The sequence below is a fragment of the Rattus norvegicus genome, chromosome 9 (assembly GCF_021556685.1).
Source record: "Rattus norvegicus strain SHRSP/BbbUtx chromosome 9, alternate assembly SHRSP_T2T, whole genome shotgun sequence".
NCBI lineage: Eukaryota > Metazoa > Chordata > Mammalia > Rodentia > Muridae > Rattus > Rattus norvegicus.
The window spans coordinates 78,255,302-78,279,717 of record NC_141542.1 but is presented as its reverse complement, the minus strand read 5'-3'; the positions used below and the strand labels follow the sequence as shown (position 1 = coordinate 78,279,717).

Below are 24,416 nucleotides of genomic sequence, written 5' to 3'. Positions count from 1 at the left end.
GTATCGCTGGCTTCCAAACACATGCGTGTATAACCACACACATGTGCACATACATGAACAAAACACACACATAGAGACACAGATACACACACACACACACACACACACACACACACACACACACAATTTTCATCCAAAGACATTTGTATGAGATAGGTTCCTGACCTACACTTTCAGATATGCTATCCTCATCATTCTAGCTCTAGGCATGTCTACTATGGGTGGTCTCCAGCACTCTACACATTTTAACTACATTAATTCATTGGTTTAAGTCATTACTACAACTTAAAAAAATACCTTTCTATAAAGACAGAAACTGGAACATACACAAATTGCCATAGTCACCCAAATAGTAACGAGGTGTAGGCCAGACCATTGTGATTCTCCATTGCACTCTGGGAGGAAGCTCGGATGCTTGGCGGAGAGAGGGGCCTCCACCCTCTCAGAGGAGAGGGAGAGGGAATGGCAGAAGGACTTGGGAGGGGGTGACGAGGAAGGAGGACAGTGATTGGGATATAAAGTGAATAAAAATATGGTCCAAAAAGACAAGCAATATAGTGAAGATGAGAAATATTTTAGTAAACAGATGAGAAAATATTCTATCCTCTGTCCCTAGACAGTAGGTAAAGTATATTTGGAGAAAGAAGGCTACGTGGTTTAAAGAGTGGAAAATATTCCTAGTACATCATTTAGGATACCTGGCTCACACTGATTTCATACTAGCCTGCACATCTCCCTGCAAAGCCTAGACTACACTATCCAAGGAGAAATGTCTGCATTTTGACCAGAAAACAGGTAGCATTTGAACAGTGTTTCAAAGATGAGTCACCAGGAAAAAAAAGACATGCCATCATTGCTGCTGTGATTTGAGGACATGTACAGGCCAACCACAAGCTGAAGGAGGTCTGAGAGAATTGGGATGGAGCAAAATAAAAGGAGATCGTATGAAACAGCTTGTTTCTACAGAAGGCTACAAGCTAGATACATGAATGAGTTTATCTCCAGCGTTAGAGCCCACAGTCTTCTAGAAGGACACCACAGCACTTAACAGAGGATGTTAATTCTTAACAGAGAATTCTTAAGTTGAGAATTCTGACAGGCTACAATTAAAAAACTTGCCATGGTTTTCTTAAGGGAAAAAAAATAAGATATAAGGGAAAAACAGGGAGGCTGCTGGCACCATACCAGGAAGGAAGGCAGTGAGAGGCATAAAACTAAACCAGAAGTCCTTGCATTGTAAATGCTTTGAGTTTTCTTTTTAGTCAATTTTGGAAGCATTTTTATTTTTAAGAACTCTCTTGGCTCACAATGATTTTACAAGCAAAGTACTGAGATTGGCCACATACTTCTCATCACACACAAACATCATTATTATTATTGTTGTTGTTTTTGTTGTTGTTGGAAATTATTAATAATATATAACCATTATCATGGTTATTAATGTATCCTTCTAATACATTAGTTACACATAATCAAACTTCATCATCCTCTAAAGCCCATGCATTCACTTTGATGCATATCAATGAGTATGAACAAATGTATACTGGCATACATCTACTACCATAGTGTTAGGTGGAACATTTTCAGTGACCCATGACCTGGAGCTCTGTTCATGCTCAACTCCACTGGTTTGGGGAATGTGGTTCTTTTATTCTCACCTGCATTTAAGATCATCCGCTTATACTTAGTGATATATATTCAGATCTCTTCCACAAGCTCTCTGGCCATGGGGGACATATGTCACTTGTCCTGATCAGATTTGCTCTGTATGCATTATATATGTGTGTCATGCGTATGAATATGTGCATATGTGTATACAGACTAAAGATTCTGTGATTTTATGTGTATGTGTTGTTGTGCTGTTGTTGTTGTTGTTGTTGTTCTTAAATAGGGACTTTATATATTGGGAACTGAAACCAGAGTCTTCAGCATTCTAAGCAAGGGCTCTGTCACTAAGTCATACTTGCAAATGCATGCTCAGAATTTTGTGTGGACATATTTTTTGAACTCTGAGTAATTAGTAATTACTGACCTTATAGAAAAGGTATTGTTAGTTTTATAAGAAATTACCCAAGTCATCTTCTTAATTGGCAAACTACTCTCGAACTCTTCAGTAACAAACTGGAGGTCGGTCCACACCCTCAGAAGTGTTGGACTTTTTTGGACTTTTTTTTATTGCTGGAGGTTTGTTTTTTTTGTTTTTTTGTTTTTTTGTTTTTTTTTTTGACTAATTAGTGTGTGCCAGTGTGTCTTTGAGGTTTTGATTTGCATTTTCCTAATGATGATGATCCAGGATAAGAGACACCTTCTCATACACTCATTTGTCATATGTGTGTTCTTTGGTGAATTGTTTGCAAATATGACTCATTAGTCAAGTTATTTATTATCTTCCTTGTGATTTTTAAGAATTATTTATAATACTTTATTAAATGTTTCCTTTGAAAACATTTGTTCCAGACCACTGAGTGACCCTGACAGCCTGGGATACAAGGTTAAAGAAGAAAGCCAATTTTATTGGTTGCAAATTACCCTTCAACTTTTGCAACTTCCACAGCAAAAGTGTGCCCCCATCTCTCTCCATACAGTAGAAATAAAACTTTTAAGACAAAAACCTTTCTTCCAGTCTTTATATTATATTCATACACTTTCAAACTATTTTTTTAAAAGGCAGAAATTTTGTTTTGTTTTTCAAGACAGGGTTTCTCTGTGGGCCCTGGTTGTCCTGGAACTCACTTTGTAGACCAGGCTGGCCTCAAAATCACAGAGACCCTCAAGGCAGAACTATTTAAGTTTAATAAAGTCTAAGAGTTTGTATATGTACTTACAGTTCCAGAACATAGGAGGTTGAACCAAGATAGTGAGGAGTTAAAGGCCAGCCTCATCAACATAAGAATTTGAGCTTAGCCTGGGCCATGTGAGACACTATCTCAAAAGAAAAAAAAAATTAAGTAAACTGTAAAAGTACAATCTTACAGAATTTACTTCAAGAATGACAACTGAATGTTTGTTGTTAATGATAAAATTTCACTTTCATGCAAGAGTTACGGTTTGGTCAAGCAATATAATCTGTCATAAGTATGAAACTTTCTCATTTTTTAAGAGTTTTTCTGATAAAATTGATAATGATGTAAGTAAATATGAAATAAAGGAAGACTAGATAATGGAATATTTACTTCATGGTTCATCTCATTAATGCTATACCTAAAAATGGTCTCTGCCATGCCAAGGTGTTCTAGGTTTTCTGCTTAAAAGTTTTACAGCTTACCATTTACCATTAAATCTATAATGCAGTTAGAATTAAATTTTGAAAATGGCCATTTTATTATATAAATGTGCCTTCATTTAAAGATCTTGACAAAGCATTAAAATAATTAGTTTTACTAAAGCTCAATGTTTGATTTCACACCATTTTAATACTATGTGTGATGAAGTTAGGTTTATGTATAAACTATTTCTTATGAAGCCAAACCCAGTTATCTTCAAAGAAAAGATGCATACTATTGACAAACTGATCTAGTGGCTTTTTCATGACCACTTTTACTTTAGATATTATTGACTGACAGTAAAACGATGATTATGAAGACTTGGGTATCTGACAGATAATTTCTAAGAAAATGAGAACATGGTGATCCCTCCACTTCAAGAATGACAACTGAACGCTTATTGTTAAGGATAAAACTTTCACATTCAGGTAAAAGTTAGTATTTGGGGATGCTATATCACCTGTCATGAATATGACACGTTCTCACTCTTCAAGAATTTCCTTGATAAGATTGATGATGACATAAGTAAATGTGATCTTTTAAAATTCCCTAACACTTTTCACATTCAGTCAGCCAGCATCTTCAAAATGACCAATGTATGTTGCCAAGTGTTTCAGACAATATACATGTTAAAAATCAACCTCAAAAAGATGAAAGATTTGTGGGTTATGATGTATTAGAATATGGAAAGTCATGAGAGCGGGTTGTGCACTCTAGTCTTCAACCAAGCTTCAAGGAGCATTTATTAGATTTGGGTATAGTATAAAAAAGTCATAATTTTCATTAAAAATACATTGAAATAGCATGCTCACTTTTAATGATTACCAGACATCTAGTGGGCAAGATTTTCTTTCTACACTTAAAGAAGAATATACACTGAAAAGGAATGAGTGAAAGGTAGAAGAACTCTAGGGTAGATCCAGTCAGTCAGACCAGACAATGATCCACTGACGTAACCATGGGTTCAGGTAACCAGACATTCTTAGAAATTCTGTAACATGGAAGTCAGAGACCAACATAAACTGAAACTAAACAGCCCCATGGGGAAAGAGTGACAATAACAGGACAGTGTCACAAGAACTTTAAGAAATAGATTCTTAGGAAGATCAGAGAGTATTCCAATCTGCAAGTGACAAAAATACTTAAAATAAGGAAACAACCTGAGGGGTAATGGGGAACTTAGAAACTTAAAAGTAGAGGAAGAAATACAGGCCAATAAACAGTTAAAATAAACATAAAAATATCTCACAAAATAATAAAGTAGCAAAAAAAAGAGGAAAAGGGGGAAAATGAAGTAAAAAATAGAAGAGAACTCGAGTTTTAAAATATAATTTGGAACATTCAACAACAAACAAGCTTGAAAATCATATGTATTGAGCAGAGGTAAGAGAAAAAGGATGTCTCGCCAAACTACGAGATAGGCCTACATAGTCAAAGCTCTAATAAATGCCCAAGCTCAAATGGATGGCACTGGAAAATATCATCCTGAGTGAGGTAACCCAATCACAGAAAACACACATGGTATGCACTCATTGATAAGTGGCTATTAGCCCAAATGCTTGAATTACCCTAGATGCACAGAACCCATGAAACTCAAGAAGCATGACCAAAATGTGAATGCTTCACTCCTTCTTTAAAAGGGGAACAAGAATACCCTTGGCAGGGAATAGGGAGGCAAAGTTTAGAACAGAGGCAGAAGGAACACCCATTCAGAGCCTGCCCCACATGTGGCCCATGCATATACAGTCACCCAATTAGATAAGATGGATGAAGCAAAGAAGTGCAGACCGACAGTGGCCGGATGTAGATCGCTCCTGAGAGACACAGCCAGAATACAGCAAACACAGAGGCGAATGCCAGCAGCAAACCACTGAACTGAGAATAGGACCCCCGTTGAAGGAATCAGAGAAAGGACTGGAAGAGCTTGAAGGGGCTCGAGATCCCATATGAACAACAATGCCAAGCAACCAGAGCTTCCAGAAACTAAGCCACTACCCAAAGACTACACATGGACTGACCCTGGGCTCCAACCTCATAGGTAACAATGAATAGCCTAGTAAGAGCACCAGTGTAAGGGGAAGCCCTTGGTCCTGTCAAGACTGAACCCCCAGTGAACGTGATTATTGGGGAGAGGGCGGTAATGGGGGGAGGATGGGAAGGGGAACACACATATAGAAGGGGGGTTAGGGGGATGTTGGCCTGGAAACTGGGAAGGGGAATAACAATCAAAATGTAAATAAGAAATACTCAAGTTAATAAAGATGGAAAATAAATAAATAAATAAATAAATAAATAAATAAATAAATAAATGTCCAAGCTGCACAGCATTATAAAAAGTCTTAACAATCCACATACCTCATGCAAGTTCAGGTAACTTGAAAAAAAATGGAGAGGGTTGAGGATAGAGAGGTAAAAAGGCCTTTTCAACAACATTGAAAATTGAGCCAGTTAGACATTGCTTTCAACATACTGAAAGCCTTCCACCTAACTTCCAAATGCTGTGACTCAAGACTGAGTGAAAAAGCTGATATTTTAGGACATAAATGCCAAAAACCTATATTCAAAGAACCTTCCCTTTCCCAGAAAACAACCAGATATGTTTTAAATGAATGTATAAGAATATTATAGAAATACATTATGGGATTAACACAAAAAAGTTATTGTCACAACCAAGAAAAAGTTTATAATTTTGTGATCAGCTTTAAACAGCATTTACTATCAAATTAGCATAAAGGTCAAATGTTGACTTCTCAAAACAATATTTTTTTTAAGCAGAGAAACGGGGGGAGGAGCTGAAAGTGTGACCTGGGAGGAAGGAATTAAAAGGAACTAAATTCTTAACTGTAATAGAACATGTTAAAAATGACCAAATTTTATATTAAGCAATATAGGATGAAATCAAGAAGGTTTCTTACACAGGAGAACAAACATTTAAGAAAGTTGGAGGACATTGTCTCTGAGGAGGACGAAAGCAGCATGGAGTGGCTGACATTGGTTTAAGAGTATAATACATATGTACTATGTCAATTGTTTCAAAGTAAGAAAGAATAAAATTATGACAAATCACAAAATGAATAAGCACAGGAATGCATGCATAACTTCATAAAGGCGATGGATTTATTTTTTTAAAAAAAAAACTATACATTTGCAAAGAAATCCAGAGATCATGCACATTTATTGACTAAGGAACCAATATGTGTGTGTGTGTGTGTGTGTGTGTGTGTGTGTGTGTGTGTGTGTGTGTATGTATATACAGTGTTTTTCTGTGAATAAGTTTTATGTCCACTTTGTTTTAAAGTCATCCTAAAGGGAGTCAAAGGCAACCCCTCTTACAGCAGTGCACCAGGGTCTCATATCTACAGAGTACAGACAGTGGTGTTGTACCATACAGCCTGTTGCTGGAGCTGACTGCAGAACGCAGATCACTGTGTTCTTTCATGAAAGCAAACACCTACCACACATAGTTTGCATTTCCTTGCAAACGAGCAACATATAGCATCTCACTAGCTGACTGCCTCCTGCATCTAAAAGGATCCGTCTATCTGCACACTCCTGAAAGTAAGGAGAAGATAGAAGACCTCATATTTCAAGAAAAATCACAGTTGTCACAGATAGCTGCACAAATGAAGGAAATTCGTACTAGTTATGCTTTCGTGGTAATTTGTAATAGTTGTAAATGTTGTTGGGTATTAATATAGAAATATGGGACAGACCCACTATCTCTTCATTTTGTTTTTAATAGAGATATAGACATAACTGTAGTCAAGCTGGCTCTCCAGAGAGTAGAAACATCACAAGTGAAATGAAAGAGAGGGCAGCACAGCTTTAAAACGCTTCTCTAGTTCCCTTTACATGTCATAAGATGGTTTCCAAAGTTAACATTTTAGCTAAAGTGGCAGGGAGTGGAATGCTGCATTAGAACTGAAAGCAGCATGAAAGGTGACTGTCCCTGACTGCTGCTCTATACAGCATTTTTCATAACAAGGGCCCCCACTTTCTTAGACAGGGTTCAAAATGTCAGCTTGAACGATGTATCAAATCTTAATTAGCTGTTTAGGAATTGGTTGCATGGGAGAGCTACAAGCATGGGAATGACAGAGTTGCTGGTCACACGACCCAGGAGTAAAATCCACACCCTACCTTTAAATTGTATTTGGGCTCCTGCTGAGCTAACCATTGCCTTAGCAGGACTGGTACCAAAATGAGAATTTCATTCTGTTTTTTACAAAACATCAAAGAATGATAAAGAGAGCTCTTGCTGCAGACCTCCTTGCCCTGTGACAGAATTATTCTACCAACAAGGTATTACTCTCCCTACCTGCTGACTGATGCTGGAGATAAGACATTGAGAAGGCAGTTTGAAGAAGTAGAAAATGTGGTCTTTAAAAATAATGTAAAGTATAATTTGTAAGATATCTTTGAGATCTTTAAGTGCTTAAACTTTTCCAAGCATTTATGAACTGAATTTTACATGACAGAAATGCTGCTACACAAATGACATTTGGCTGGCAGCAACCATCAATGTGACCAGCAGGCCACTTTATTCCATGAATCCTCAGAGAGAGAGAGAGAGATGCCTGGAGAGAAGTGTGGAGTGAAGCAGACTGAAATATCAGGAGTCTCTGCCAGGACAAGAAGTAAAACCATGCCAGCAAACTGCCTGACCAACCACTGCTGAGTACTGCATTGTCAAACAAAAAGGGCCAGTCGGAAAATCCTTCAACATGTGGCTGTTTAATCCTGCCAGGATGCCATGTTCCCATGCAAAACTATTCAGAATATAGATATGGGTATGCACATATATAGATATACGTGTGTATGCCTATAAACTGTGTGACCATAAAGATCCAAAAGCATAATATAGAACACAATACCTCCAAATTTAACTAAAAAGTCTGAGTGAATCTACAACTTTTGACTGGCACATCCTAAAGAACTATAACTCTAAAACAGTAAGTCCATTACCTGAAGATGCATGTCCTGAGTGGTTCTGCTGCTGCTGCTGCTGTTGTTGTTGTTGTTGGCTTTTTGTTTGCTTTTCTCAGGTCAACACAAGCTAGTGTCATCTGAGAAGAGGAACCATAACTGATAAGATGCCTCCATAAGACTGACCTGGGGTCAAGCCTGTAGGTCATTTTCTCACTTAGTGACTCATATGGGAAGGCCCAGACCACTGTAGATAGTAACCCCACTTGGCTGGTGTTCTGAGTTCTATAAGAAAGCAGGCTGAGCAAGCCAGTAACTAGCACTCCTCCGTGACTTCTATTCCAGTCCCTGACCCCAGTTCCTGCCCTAAGCTCCTGCCCTGGCTTCCCTCAGTGATAGACTCCTAAGGTTGAAATATGCCTTTGTCTAAGTTGCTTTTTGCCTGGTGTTTTATCACAACAATAGAACCCTAAGGAAGCCCATAACAATCAAATTGCAATCATTAATGATTTTCAATGACAAATATTGGATAATAGAAGACTTATATAGCTCCATACATTCATTTTTGAATCATGTTTTCAAACTTGCTCCTTATCCACAGCACTGAGCTTCATAACTAGTCAAAGCACTGTTGAGTGCTTAGCCCTATACAGAATATCCATATAGCATCCTTAATTCACACATGCACGCGCGCACGCGCGCACAAATACACACACACACACACACACACACATATGCTTATGTGTATGAAGTTGTCATAAAGTAATTTGAGACCCTTTCACTTTTCCCAATGTGTCTACTATCACACAAATATGTGGGCGCTGTTTGTGTACTGTAGAATGGAAACAGCAGACAGAAGCAAAGATCTTGACCCCACCAAAGTTAGGAAACCCAGTACTCCATGTGAGCAGTTGTCCTGTGAATCTATGAGTTTAGCATCCATAGATTCAGCCAAAAACAGATCAAAACACTCAAAGAAGTATAAGTCTGTGTTTTACTGAATACAGATGGACCTTTTCTCCTGTGATTATTTCCAAAATGACATTACGATCTGTAAATACTCCCACAGTATTCAGGAAAATAAGGAGTCAAGATGATTTTCAGCATACCACAGAATAGGTCCTATGTACATACTGTTCCACTGTTTATGAAAGATTTGAATATTCACAGATTTGTGTGTCCCTGGGGAGGTCTAGAATAAATTCTCCAGAGACAAGGGAAAACACTATTTCCTTGGTAATTCAGATTCTCACCAATGAATATGACCAACATTCCCAAAAGGTCTCCTGGGCCAGTGAATTAATTTGTGTCACCAAACAACCAGTTCAAGCTCTTGGGGCATATTGCACCATGACCCCATCTCCTTACAGGCCATAGCCCTCACAGAGCAAGACTGAGCCAATTCAGAATCATTCCACTTGGCTTCAGACTCTGTTCCCTTCCAGTGGAGATACACAGCCACCCACACACAGCAAGGAGAGAAGTGTGGGAAGGAGCAGATATCTTTCCTGGGAAAAAAGCCAGTGTGAAAGTTCTAAAGACAAAAACATACGACAGACAGTAGAGAACCATGAAACTTTTCCCCAAGCAAATATGCTCTGCTATGAACTTTTCTTGGCCCTTATAATATTTAAATTAAAGCAAACATTGTCAGAATCCACAAGCACATGCTGCAGTCTGAGACTAAAAGCCATTTGCCGACCCAGCCACTGACACATCTCCCCTTATCACACAGCCACTTATGAAGAAGTTATTGCTGGTATAAGGTATCTTGTACACATTGACTTTCCTTCTCTACCAGCATTCTGAAGCAGCAGCCCCATAAACAATTTAAACACAACAGAGGGTGCACATGTGTAGGGTTCTAGACAGACGGTTTGAAAATGTCAACCTTGCCAAAAGAGTTCAAATTCTTCAAAAATCATCACAGTTGTAACATAGTTCACACTGGTCGATGACTCTTCCAGTCATCCACAACCATGCCCACTCCCTTAAACTGTCCTCAGAATGGAACCGTATGCGTGTTTATGAAAGAACCCATCTGAGATCCTTTCAAAGAAGTTTCTGTTAGGAATGCAGGCTACATCCTAACTGGAGCTCTATGGAGAGTTAGAACCATCCACTGTCCTTCATTGACTCCCTAATCTTTGTTCCCATTGTGCAGATGCTTTTATTCACAACTTGCCAACCTTTCTTAACCTCTGGATCTTTCCTTCACACTATAGAAAAGTGACAAGGAGATAGAATAAGCACTGCTTTACACCCTTTGCAAGATCAGTTAAATATATCACACTGGTCTGGCAGATGGTTCTGTGACTAAAAGACTTGCTAGAAAGCAAGATACTCAGAACCCATGTGAAAGCAGGAGAGAACTGACTTTGTAGAGTTGTCCTCTGACCTCACACATGTACCATGGCATGCTTGTTTCCTTACCACAATATGCACACACAATTATACATGCGTGTGCATGTGCATATATACACATATGTATATGTACATAGGTGTATATGTGTATATATATATATATATATATATATATCATATACATATTCACATTGCCAACATAAGAAAATTAGCAGAAGCCTCACTTTGCTAAAACATGAAAGCGCTAATTACCTTGCATCTTCTATTTGCCACATATTGATGACAAGTTATTCACTCCCACACTAAGCCCACATCTCTCTTTTTTTTTTTCGGAGCTGGGGACCGACCCATATCTCTTGTATATCCATAGATGTCTTCTTAGTTGGGATTTTATTGCTACGAAGAGACACCATGACCACAGCAACTCTTATAAAGGAAAACATGGCTGGCTTACAGTTTAGAGGTTCAGTCCACTATCATCATGGTGGGAAGCATGGCAGTGTGCAGACAGACATGGTACTGGAGAGGTGCCTCAGAGTTCTACATCTGGATTGACAGGCAGCAGGAGGAGACAGTGACACTGGGCCTGGTTTGAGCATTTGAAACCTCAAAGTTCACTTCCAGTGACACACTTCCTCTAACAAGACCACAAGACTTGGTCCAACAAGACTATACCTCCTAATAGTGCCACTCACTATGAGCCTTTGGGTGCCATTTTCATTCAAACCATCACAGATGTCTATACTTTATTTCTTAGAACTCTCAACACTATGATTCTGTCATGACCCTAGATACAGATTATTCTATAAAACAAAGATCTCCCCAATTCTTACACTAAGTTAGCTGAATCTTTCACGTACAGGAAGTGTATTCTATCATTGTCTTTTGTTTACTGTCTTAAACCTTAAGACACTGAAGATTATCATATGCATATTGGATAGCTTTCAAATTGGCTAGGATCAGTATTACTTTAAATTATTCACTATGCTCAGTTTGGTCAAATCAGAATCCTAGTGCCCTCACCCAGGCCTCTAGTTTGCACTCTCTAAGTGAAAGCTCTGGTGTAGTGTCATATCTCATCTCTTATTCTCCAGCATTTACTTTACTACATTACACAAATGGGATGTTACTGACACAAAAGCCATGTATTTTTTGCATTGCTACAAATATGAAAAGATGAGAAATTTGAGAGCATTACTATTTCTAAGAACAAACCACATACTCACACAGATGTGATTGCTCGATGCATGATTATGACCTGCTTTCCTCTAGTTGAACAGTCATGCCTCCAAATGGGCCATAAAAGAGGATCTATAGTCTCAGCTGAATTGAATATTACAACTTAACGAGGTGCCCACAGGTGCAAACTTTATAGCAGCGTGGACCTATTAACCAAAATGCATCTTATGGGAATAGTTAATGAGACCAGAGAGTCATCTGCAGTAGCCACTAGAAGTTGTTCATAAATAGTTGATTCTGTGTGGGTGATACCATGAGAGGATCATATTTTTTTTCACGCATACAAACATCAAGTATGATCATTTATCTATCTGGCCAATGACAGGGGAGCAAAAGTAGCATGGGTCTCCGTGTGCATTGTAAGGGCCCATGCATGCATTCCTATTACTTTCTTCTGCAGCTGTTATATGAAAGCAGGGTTTTAGATGGAGTCCAGGCTCCAGTGAGCATATGATCAGCTTCTCCTGCTAGCTCACCATGAATTCATAGCTGAGAAAGCAGACCTGAGGAGCTGCTGCAGGTGCCGCCGAGGTTTGTAGATGCACATAGGGCACAGGCTAGCCTTGCCTGCCCTCTACTATGACTAACATTAAGCCTCAGTATGTGAGCACCACGCCATACTATATATGTGGGAAACTCAATTCCAGACACAAAGTATTGCCCTGACAAAATACATGGATTGGGTTTTAAGGGACAAAATTTGGCCTTGAGGACATTCCAATTTCCCCAAATTCAGACTCCTCTAACGTACTTTGAGATAACAGCACGTCCTAGAGAGGCAGAGAGAGGAGTCTCCTTCCACAGAGAGGAGTCAGTGTAAATAACAGAAATGACAACAAATATTCAGAGAACATGGAAGACAGCAGAGTGAGGCTGCAGCATGAGTTCCCATGCAGTCATGGGAAATGAGGCTGGAATTCTGACATACAACAGGCATGACAGACTGTGAATGCTACACCATCCCACAAAACTTTAACAAGAATAATAACTACGAACAATGTTGCACCATAGTCTAGGGACCTTTTTCTGTATATTATACATTTAATTCTCAGACCCACCCACTGAAATAGGTAATCTCATTTACATATGGCCAACGATATGGAGAGAGTCACTGCCCATGGCTGCCACACAAGAGAGTAGCAGCGCCGAGGCTTGAACCCAAACTATGTCTCTCTGGAGCCTATAGGGGTATCTTAGTTATTCTTCTATTGCTATGAGGAGACACCATGACCAAGGAACTTATAAAAGAAAGCATTTAATTGAGGCCTTGCTTATAGTTTGAAGGGTTAGTCCATGGTCATTATAGCAGGAAGCACAGCAGCAGGCTAGCAGGCAGGCAGAAATGATGTTGGAGTAGCAGAGAGTTCACATATTGATCCACACAATAGAAAAAGCAAGAAAGTGAAAATGGAGGCATGAAAACTCAGTCTACTTTCATTAACACACTCCTTCAACAAAGTCACACTTCCTAATCCTTCCTAAATCATCAACTGGGAACCAAACACTCAAACATATGAGCCTAATGGGGCCATTCTCATTCAAACCATCACAGGTAATAATCACTGTGCCACACCTAGATGCACAGAACTTTATGACACTGAAGGTCTTCTGTAAAAGGGGTGGGGTAAGTCCCACCCTAGATTTAGGGAATAGTTCCATGATTACCATTGCACTTCAAAAATACAGGTCAAAGAAATGAAGCATGATACGTAGGCAGACACAATTTTAGAGAGTTCTAAAAGTAATCAAGTAAAAGACAATGAGCTTCTATACTGGGATACTTAAGCTATGAATCAATCATTTAGAAATTTGTGATGTGGTTTTAGCAGCATGCCTTTTGCCTTCGGTGACTGGGAGTTAAAATCAGCTGCAAGTTCTCTTCTATTCCTCTCACAAATAGCTTCCCCCTGCTCCCACCAAAGCTGTCTTTCAGACTTCCTGGGTCAAAAATCATTTCAGAAGCAAAGTTCAAGACTTCCAAGTCCAGGTCATAAGAGGCCTTACAGTAACTGATGCCTAATTCCCCTGCAGTCTCTAGCAACCATGACTTACAATGTAAATGACAAAATAAATGTCTTGGGAAGGAGCTTTGCCCCAACATAGGTCCCTAACTGGGCCCACCTTCCAGCTGTCATTAGTAAAGTGCCAAGCATTTGAATTAAGCTACAGAACAGCTACCAAATGACCCTTCATGGCTAGAAGAATGCCACATTCAAACTCTATCAAGTTTCTTGCCACAAGCTGAAGATATATAATAAATTAGATCTCTTTTTTCTTTATTAATTTTTATGTTTTATTTATTCACTTTATATCTGCTCACTGTCCCCCTCCCTGAGCTTTGGGTTTCTTAATTTTTTTTACTGGATATTTTTATTTACATTTCAAATTTTATTCCCTTTCCCAGTCTCCTGTCCATGAGCTCCCTATCCTATCCCCCTCCCCCTTCTTTTATAAGGGTATTCCCCATCCCCAACCACCCTACTTTCCCGCCTTCCCTGCCCTGACATTCCCCTACACTGGGGGTCCAGCCTTGGCAGGACCAAGGGCTTCTCCTCCCATTGGTGCTCAACAAGGCCATCCTCTACTACATATGCAGCTGGAGCTATGGGTCTGTCCATGTGTAGTCTTTAGGTTGTGGTCTAGTCCCTGGGAGCTCTGGTTGGTTGGCATTGTTCTTATGGGGTTGCAAGCCCCTTCAGCACTTTCAATCCTTTCTCTAACTTCTCCAACGGGGGTCCCGTTGCAGTTCAATCGTTTGCTGCTAGCATTAGCTTCTGTATTTGTCATGCTCTGGCTGAGCCTCTCAAGCTATATCAGGCTCCTGTCAGCATGCACTTCTTGGCTTCATCAATATTGTCTAGTTTTGGTGGCTGGATCCCCAGGTGGGGCAGGCTCTGAATGGCCATTTCTTCATTCTCTGTTCCAAACTTTGTCTCCATATCTCTGCCTATGAATATTTTTGCTCCCCCTTTTAAGAAGGACTGAAGCATCTGCACTTTGGTTGTTCTTCTTGAGCTTCATGTGGTCTGTGGATTGTATCTTGGGTAATTCAAGCTTTTGGGCTAATATCCACTTATCAGTAAGTACATACCATGTCTGGTTTGTTTGTTTGTTTGTTTGTTTGTTTGTTTGTTTGTATGTTTTAGTGATTGGGTTACCTCACTCAGGATGGTATTTTCTAGTTCCATCCATTTGTCTTCACAAAACAATTACTTCGTAAAATAGATCTATTAAACTAATAATTTTCAGTTTACAGTACTAGAACAGGGAAGTGGACTTGCATGTTTATTAAAAGAACTCTGAAGATCACCCAACTTGCCAAAACCACTTGGTATTAAGCTCTCCACTTCTATCGAAATGAGTGAGAATCTGTGCATAGGGCCTAACACCACCATGTTTAGCCAGTCCTATCTCCCATTTGCTTCTTACCGAAAAGGTTGAGAGGCACTGAGTCATCTGAAAAGTCAGAGCTGTGAAATCATGTTTCTAAAATAATGAGCTTACTCACTTGACAGCAGTCTCATCAGCCTCCACTAGCATCAAGTGCTATTCAGGTCTGAATACAAATGACCAAACATTACTTTGTGGTCAATCTTTATGGCTCCTACTCATATCCCAACAATAAAAAAGTAACCAAAGAGGATAATTCACCACAAAGTAAGTAGAATGCAGAAGACTTACACTACCATTTGTTTCCTACTGTCCCTTTGCTCTGTGTTTTGGCTGCCATCAAACAGCCTGAGGAGCTTTTTAAAGTTGCCAAGGTTCTGAGCCCCACTAAACTTGTAGAGCTCCAATAGTTCCAACTAGTCTTGGACGTAGCAACCAGTGATGGGCAACCAGGCTTGGAAGCCATTGATCTACAGCTACTGTTTTATGAGCAGAAAATATATCAACAGACTTTGAAAAGAGGCACTCAGAAGAGAAAAGAAAATGTTTTGGCTTGATTCTCCAAAAACAGAGATAATCTTGTCACTACATGAGAAAGACAGGCCTGAAATAGAACTTCTTTTTATAAAGGCATTGGAAATGACTTGAGTATATAAATCATTTTGGCCCCAAATTATTTTAAATACATACTGATTTTTTGAATCTCTGAGTGTTTTAGGGAAAGTGTTGGATATATTCAGATGCATATTTCTTCCTTCAACATACACAAGAGCAATTGTTTAAAAGTTTAACGTGCATGACATGACATTTGTCAGCTCTGAGACTGTATTCTGTTACTGAGATACCACTAAAACTTTATTCTAGGACAAAAATAAAGCAACATTGTGGTACAGAAGCTAACGCATGTTAATAGTCTCAGACCCATTGTGCAGTTCTATGTGAAGAGGACAAATACTCAGGATATCAAAGACCAGGAGAGCTGGTCACCGTACCCTCTACAAGCCAGCTTTCCTAACACTGTTAACATTCAAAGATTAGAAGATGAAGTCATTAACGATAGACGTCATTGTCTCAATGGTTGTCTCCTCTGCCCCAGCATCAGCTGCTGCTCAAGCCTACATAGAAATGATCAAATTATTCCACTCCAGAGCAAACAGTACCTACCTGGCATGTGTCAGTCAGTAGAGGATCAATAAGGGAGATTTCTCAAAGGATTCAAGAAAGAACATACTAAACCAACTAGTCTCATGTAAGCATGTATCAAGGGGGACTACCCTTCAAAGATAGAAAATTCTTTCCTAAAGTGAAAATCTGAAGTACTCTGTATGTATACTTTGGAGACTTTTCCCATCAGGTTTACATAATAGTGTGCATGCTTTTACTGGCCTTCTCATCCCCTCTATCAAATGCATTTTATGAGCAGAGTCAACCAAATGCAGTGTGCCTGTGCAGTTTTCCATGAGCATATAGCTGACAGGCAAGATTCTCCTTTTATCCTAACACAATTATGAAGAAAAATGTCCTGTGCTGATTTGAGAAAAATAACATCAAAATTGGTAGGTTAAGTTTGCCAAACTTTCATCCTTGACCCCACATAGTCCTCAGGGAGGTGAACAATTCGCCACACACTTGAGCTTCCTGCCTAGCACTTACCTTGCCCCAACCAAGAAATGGACAATGAGCAGTGAGCCAGGTTTTAAGAAGGCTTCTGAAATACTACTGATGAATTGATAACAACCTATGAGATAGTTCAACCACAGCTAAAATATAGTCCTTAATACGAAACATGCTATCAGAAAGTTAATCCAGAGAAATTAAGAAAATTCTCCACCATGTTGACAGACTGAAAATCTAATAAAACAGAAGTCAGAAGGACATAAAAGAAAATTAAATTAGTTGCCTCAGGGAATGTGATAAGGATACAGTATTTTTAACTTTTCTGATTTAGAGACTTTCCATCTGTACTTTCTGGTTCCCATACTAAACAGGAACTTTCATAGACTACTTTAAAGGAAACCTAAAATAAGGGAACATACACCTCCAGAATTCAGAGAAGCAAATGTATTGTCCTTAGGGGATAATACTGCCTAGCATCTAATGTAATCTAAATGTGGTAGGGGTTTAGATCAATTATCCTGCTTCTAGAACTTGGAATATCAAGTATCCTGTGTGATGTGCTGTCTTCCGACCACAGCAAGAGAGATAAGGGATGTTGGTGTGTTACATACTTTGCCACCCCCTCCCGCCCCCACCACACCAACAATCAGCATAGAGCTTGTCATACTGGAAGACTCCATAATATACTGACTTAGTCTCTTTTAGAACTGGATACTTTCATTGATTAGAGGTCATGCTGTAGTCTGTGGCTATAGAACGAAGACACAAGCTATAATGCATGTCGCAGTCTACATTCTGACCTAACTTGGCATTTTGATTAGCCACCGATTAAGAAGGGTATGGGCAGATCTAACAATAACACTTTGCCTTCCCTCGAACTCAGTAGCAGTCAGACTTGTATCACCCTTCTTTATGCTGTTATTTAATAAGGTCCTTGGGTACTAGGGTAGTTTGAGTGAGAATGGCCCCCATAGGCTCATAGATGCCAATGTTTCTTCCCATCTGCTTAGGAAGGTTTAAGATGTGTAGGAAAAGGTATGCCACTAGGTGTGGGCTTTGAGGTTTCAAAAGCCCATTTCAAGCCCAGTCTCTGCCCCACCCCACCCCTTGCTTCTATTTTGCAGATCATAATGCAAGCTCTGAGCTACTGCCTCCACAGCATGTCTGCCCATCTTCTGCCATGTTCCCTGCCATGATGATCATGGACTTACCCTCAGAAACTATACGCAAGCACCAACTAAATGATTTCATGTATAAGGTGCCTTGACATTGATGTCTTTTCGCAACAAAAAGTAAGACAGACTTCAAGTAAGATGAATATATTTAATACTGCAAGTCACAGTCAAAATGAGTTCATTCAGCTTAGATGAGACTTACTAGGAGTAATAGAAATTTCATGTAAAATGCATAGAGAGAATCTGGTATTTGTATCAAGTAGCAGGATGATGTGACTTCTCAAATACCTTATTTAGTGTGCACAGGTGAAAGGGGTAGTTGATGATGTCATTGCACAAAACAAATACATGCATCAGAGTCAATGTCAAAATGGCAGAGCTGTGGTACAAATCCAGATTTGGTTTCATTCTCCAAAATGGTGCCACCTGCTCTTCAGTGAGGCGATCAAACCAGAAGACCTCTGATCTAAAACTGCTAGTATTGTTAAGGATAAGGTCACCACTAACTACACAGGGGAGCAAAATCAATAGCCCCATTGACTTCACTACAATAGTTAAATAAGAAGAAACTTCTCCAAGTTTCTAGAATTCCTCAAGGAAAAGATAAACTCAGAGGTTTGAATAATTTGATGAAGTCTTGCCTCTGAACCACTTGGGATTTATAGATCATACCCTTTTGACTTACAGTGGCCACTGACGTTGATGGGCTTTCATCCTGTTTGAACATCAGTCCCTAAGGTTGGGATTCCCACTGTCGTCCACTCTATTTTCTTAGGCAAGTTTAAGTACTTCATGAACACTGAAGTTTGATGTTATGATTTCTTCTAGTAACAAGAGACCTATATATTTAATCACTGACGATTAACTCACAAATAAATTCATTTGGGAGAGTCTATTTATCTTAAAAATATAATTTATAACTAAGAATTCAAAATTCATATCACACATCATAACCATTCTTCCATTAATCAAATTTGATGAGGAATTTTAATAAGGTTCCACAATTAAGCCTTTTATATATTAAGAAACAATATAGCAATCACCATCTAATGTGCAGGACCTAACCACTGCAAAGATGATGTTCTAAATTTGAACTTGAAAGGAAAACCAATCAGCATACCCACTCGATTTCTTTAATCTATTCATGTAGGTTAATTACCTGACACTCATTAAGATGACTCTGTGCTTCTTTAAATTTCTGACCATATTAACCTCTCCAACTAATCCTTATTAGAAAAATATTAAAGAGTGTTCATTGCTATTACAAATTGAATCTCAAATGATGAAACAATTATCAAATAAATGGAGTAGAAAACGAGGTTATATGCATGAGAACATTCAATGCATGTAATGTTTTACTTCCATTATCTTAAAGTGTAGGTCGTCAGGTCTATATGCAGGAACAGTACTTAAAGACCAGTCCTCAAAGAAGCCTCTCAACGCTATTCTTAACTAAGTGGCTAAGGGACAAAAACCTAAAGTTCACCGTAAGTAAATGTATTCAGAGAAAAAAACCACTATCTTCTATTAGCACAGATGATGGGGCAGGAAGACGAGAGTGTGTAGTTCAGTAAGACTAAACACAAATGTGATTGGAAAGTTATGAATCTTCTGCTTTGTTCTGCAACTAAAGCAAAGGAGAGGCTAGTCAAGAATGCTAGGAAAAAATAGAATATATCATTCAGTATAACAAAAGTATCCTCTTTGATTAAATATAAGTTTAAAAATAAATCTTATTACTTCAATTCGAGGACAAAAATATAAAAGGTAAGGTATTTCTTTTCTTGACAAACTCCACTTAAATTTCTTATGCTATGTCAGGGGTGTATATGTTTAGGGACTGAACCCAGGCTTCAAGCACACTCAGCATAATCTCCAACACTAAGCTAACTCTCCTAGCCACTTCTTACTTTGTTAAAGATGCTGTAGATGCTTTAGTTGTTACATAAGACACAGAGAGATTTAATTTGGATAATAGAGCAGATATAGCAAATGGGAGACCTAGGAGAAACCAGTAGGAGAAGAGCAGAATTGGGGTAGGAAATAAAACCAAAGTGGTTTAAACCAAGTATTTACACAAAGAAAATAGTCTACACTTTCTAATTTTAAATAGAAATAACCAAAACAGAAATAAAAATGGCCAATCCATCCTGCAACTGAAATTAACTTTATTATAATAGCAATGTTTTTTAAGTGTGAAAATGTTCATATTCCTCATATTGCAAAAATAAAATATTCCTAAAACATGGGTGTGAGCAACTTTGGATCCCTTGCCAAGTTGTCTACTTAAATGATAACAACATTTTAATGTATACACATACCAGCAGCCAGAAATTGCAATTTAAGAAGTTGATCATAGAAAAATTAGGAATACTTAAAATCTTGGAAAAATTATCTAATACAAAAATACTTGCCATGTGTAACAACCTAAATACCTAATGGAGCACCACTTAAACCATGTGATGTGTACATGCAATGTGACACTGTACACATGAATCGCTCACAGTGGAGATACATTCTAAGAAATGAGTCAGCCAGGGGCAAATTTCGTTGTTGTGGAAACACTGTAAAATGTACTTCCATACTGCTCTGTGGTCTGACCTAATACATATTGACACCATATGGTACAGCCAATTGCTTCCAAGCCATAAATATAAAAGTCACATGACTAGACAGTAATCCGCCATGCTGCAATGGCAAGTACTTGTGTAGCTAAACATCCCTAACCATCGAAAAGATACACTGGAAGTACTAAGAGATGCGAATCTTTCAATTTCATTGTCATGCCCTAGGTCCATCATCTTACATGAAATCTATCATTAATGCATGGTATGTGAAAAAGGTGATAATTTTATGCACAATGATATTTAACTTAGCTCTTACAACAATTCTTTGTGCCAAGTATTACTCCAGGCATTTAACAAATGCTGCTTCAGCAAGGTCTTCTAACAGCCTATTACACAAACACTAGAGTTCCCCCGACAATGGATGAGAAACTTGAGACTGCAGGTGATGATGTCACCATATGCACAGCCATAGAGAAACTGATATGTGAATGCAGCCAGCCTCTGTTCAGAATCTCTGTATCGTAATAAAATTCTATCTTGTAACTGCCCAATGGCATACAGGAAATGTATTTTATTTTTACTTCATGAACAGAGTGAAAATCAACTGGGGAAACTGGAAAGCTAGAAGAAGTAAAGTCCAGTCCATCAGGTTGTAAACTTGTCCCTGCCTCAGGTAACAGGGAAGGAATGCGCTTGAGAGATGAGACAGCAGCTGTGGCTCTCGTACCTGAGTCTCACTTTTAACTTCACAGTTTTAACTGCTAAATGCTAGTGCTCTGGGAAGCCAGTAATCCAAGATAGTCAGCCAAGGGCTTTATCTGTAGTAATAAGACACAGGACATTAGCAGGTGTGCTCAATGGGGACACAACAACCACTTCATTTGAGTAAACAAAAGCAGAGACATATTCAGACTTGCTGGAAGACATATTCAGACTTTCACCAACTCTCCCAAACACCTTCCCATCAAACACCTTTCCAAAGTCCTCACAACTCCAACGATCCAGAAAGCATGCTCTGCAAAGGTTGATTTTGGAGTCATCCCCCAGAGTCATTCATACCAATAATCCAGGGGTACTCACCACAGAGTTAGCCCTACTTGAAAATGGCAGCATCAAGTAAAAGACTGGAGCTCTAGGCCCAGCTCCCCCACTGGCTGGGCCATCTGACACCGTAGGTAAAGATGGTCAAAAGTGCCAGCTCCAGAGCTTCTAACAGAGATGTTTAAAAACTGAACTGAGTTTGCAGAGCACATTCAGATGTTAGCTATGTAATCCTCTGCAAACAACTGCCTTCCCTTGATATGCTTGGGCTAACACCACTTGCACTGCTTTCCCTGGTTGCCACTGCTCTGCCTGGAATAAGGGAATCATAGTATCTCAGAGGGGGCGCTCAGCAGTAAACTGTGGACAGGACTGTGTGGATTAGTCAGGACTTGTTCATAGCAGTCCTCACTTCTTCTACAGGATTAATGTGCCAGGTCTAGACCAGAAAGAATGCACTTCAGCTCCTGCTACGAGAGTAAAATTATTCCGTTTTCAACGTGAGCTGTAGGAGCATGACACAGTACCATGGAATACAACATTCTCATTGCACACTGTGAGCATATCAAAGGCAGAGCCAATGAAGTCGGCAGGTTCATTTCCTACATACAATTCTGCAATCATTTCAATCCCTTAAAAGCCTGAGATTGCTGCCTTTATACACATGCACACATACACGCATGTATGTATCATGGACACAAATGTTCACTCCAGTTGTTTTTCCTACTAAGCTTAACTTAGTTGAATTATATTTAGAGAAAATTTGATATTTACACATAATGAAGAGTCTTCTCTCTTGCCTTTTCTTTTCACCTCACCCTATACTCCCTACATTTCCCCTGTACAAACAGAAGCCAGCAGTGTGATTCAAACTTGAACCCCAAAATAGTTTCTATCTCTTATGGTCTTTCTGTTCAACAATTTAAAACATAGCCATATTAATGCATTCTCTTTCAGATTGTCCAAATAAAAAGGAGAGAAATTACTTGGAAAATAATGCTCAGAATTATTTTCTGACGAGATGGGTTAGTAGTTAAGAACACTTCTAGTCTTACAGAAGATCTGAATTAGTTTCCTTGAACCCAGAACAGGTGGCACAAAACAACCTATAATCCCAGCTCCAGAATTGTAGTCTCTTTTAGCCAAATGTCACAAGTTCGTGCACACAGACACACACACACACACACACACACACACACAGACACACACACACACAGACACACACACACACCATATGCACACATTCATGCATTCATGCACACACATGTAATCATGCACTAGATATAAATATATAAATACAAGAAAATAAAGAATTTTCAACATAGCTGCATCATCACACAGAAAGTCCTGTCCATTACAAGATGATCAGAATCTGCAAAAAGAAAACAGGCAACCAAATCATTAGAATAGCAGAGATCAAAAGAAAAAAGGTAAAGCCAAACTGACCACAGCTGATGATTCAGAAGCTGGATGATGGAGATTTGTGGAGGAAAGGAGCTCATAATATATTCTGACTACGTTTGTGTTCACTTGAATATTTTCTACAATAAAAAGAATCCGCAAAGAAAAAATAAAAGGCAATCATGGTTATTAGACAATAACACAAGGCATTATATTCACTTATCTCATGATTTCATAATTCTGAGTATAATTATTTATTAAATTCATTCTGTATCAAAAAAATTATCACAAGACTCATTAGAGTACTCTATTGTTTTTCGCCATTGTCGCTCTGCCCAGCAGTCTGTCGGCGAGCTGCGAGACAGAAGAGTGCACGTCTCACTTGCAGCATCTATCCTTGCACCTGCATCTAATCAGCTACTAAAAAGGGGGGGGGGGGGGGTTACAGGAAAAAGTTTGCTAAATGAACAGACAAAATCCCACTTCTTTGCTTCACTGGAGAACTCCAGCTAAACTCAAGAGCACAACATTCTCTCATTCCCTTTAAAATTCTAAGTCTCCACTTTGATTAGGGTCCTGAATAGACACAATGCAAGATAAAAAAAAGAAGATTCGAAGGAGGAGGAGGAAGAAGAGGAGGAAGAGGAGGAGGAGGGGGAGAAGAAAATATGCTCTCATTTTATCTACACAACTTTCTTTGCACAAGCACACTTGACTGAATTTTCATCTCCTCAGGAAGAGATGATGACCTTGATGACAACTGAAATCACCTCCCCCAATGACAATTTAACTTGGCTAATGATAGAATTCCTGTCTCTTACAAGACGGTCAACCATCATCGATGTGGACAGGTAACTGCCCCTCTGCCAATGAGGCAGTGTGGTGGAGGCAACAGATGTCACAAGAAACTCTCCTTTAGAGCCTGTGCAAGTTGCCATACCAAACATGCACTCTGAGTGAACTCTACAGAAATGTTCTTAGTCTGTTAACCAAAGAACAATCTTGCACACAACCTCTTAGAAGAGCTATGTTTATAAGGTTAGACTCACATTCCTAAGTGAAGCATCAAGATTTTGAGATTTAGTAATAGTAAAACACAATGGAGGGAAGCACCTGTCACCCCACTTTCTAAAACTCATCATAGTCAACACCTTTGATTCCTAATGTTCTGCTATTGGCGTTGGAGGAATTAAATTATGAAGAAGAAAAGAAAAGCTACTTTATTTTGTGACTTTTTTCTCCTAAGAATATGCATGACTTTGAGAGGTCAAATAATGAAATAGCTAGAGACAAGAGAGAGAGCAATCAAGTCACTGGCATTTTACAAGTATGCACAGGGTGCACAGTGAAGTATGCACAGGGTGCACAGTGAAGGAGCGATTTGAACTTAGGGTTGGTTTAGCAGTAGTTCACCATCGGAGCCTCACGCACAG

General features: G+C 39.0%; 1 protein-coding gene across 1 annotated transcript in view; it reads right to left on the bottom strand.

Annotated features, from left to right (window-relative positions):
* Pard3b (par-3 family cell polarity regulator beta) overlaps positions 1 to 24,416 on the bottom strand; it is a 1,028,371-nt gene that overhangs the window by 949,754 nt on the left and 54,201 nt on the right.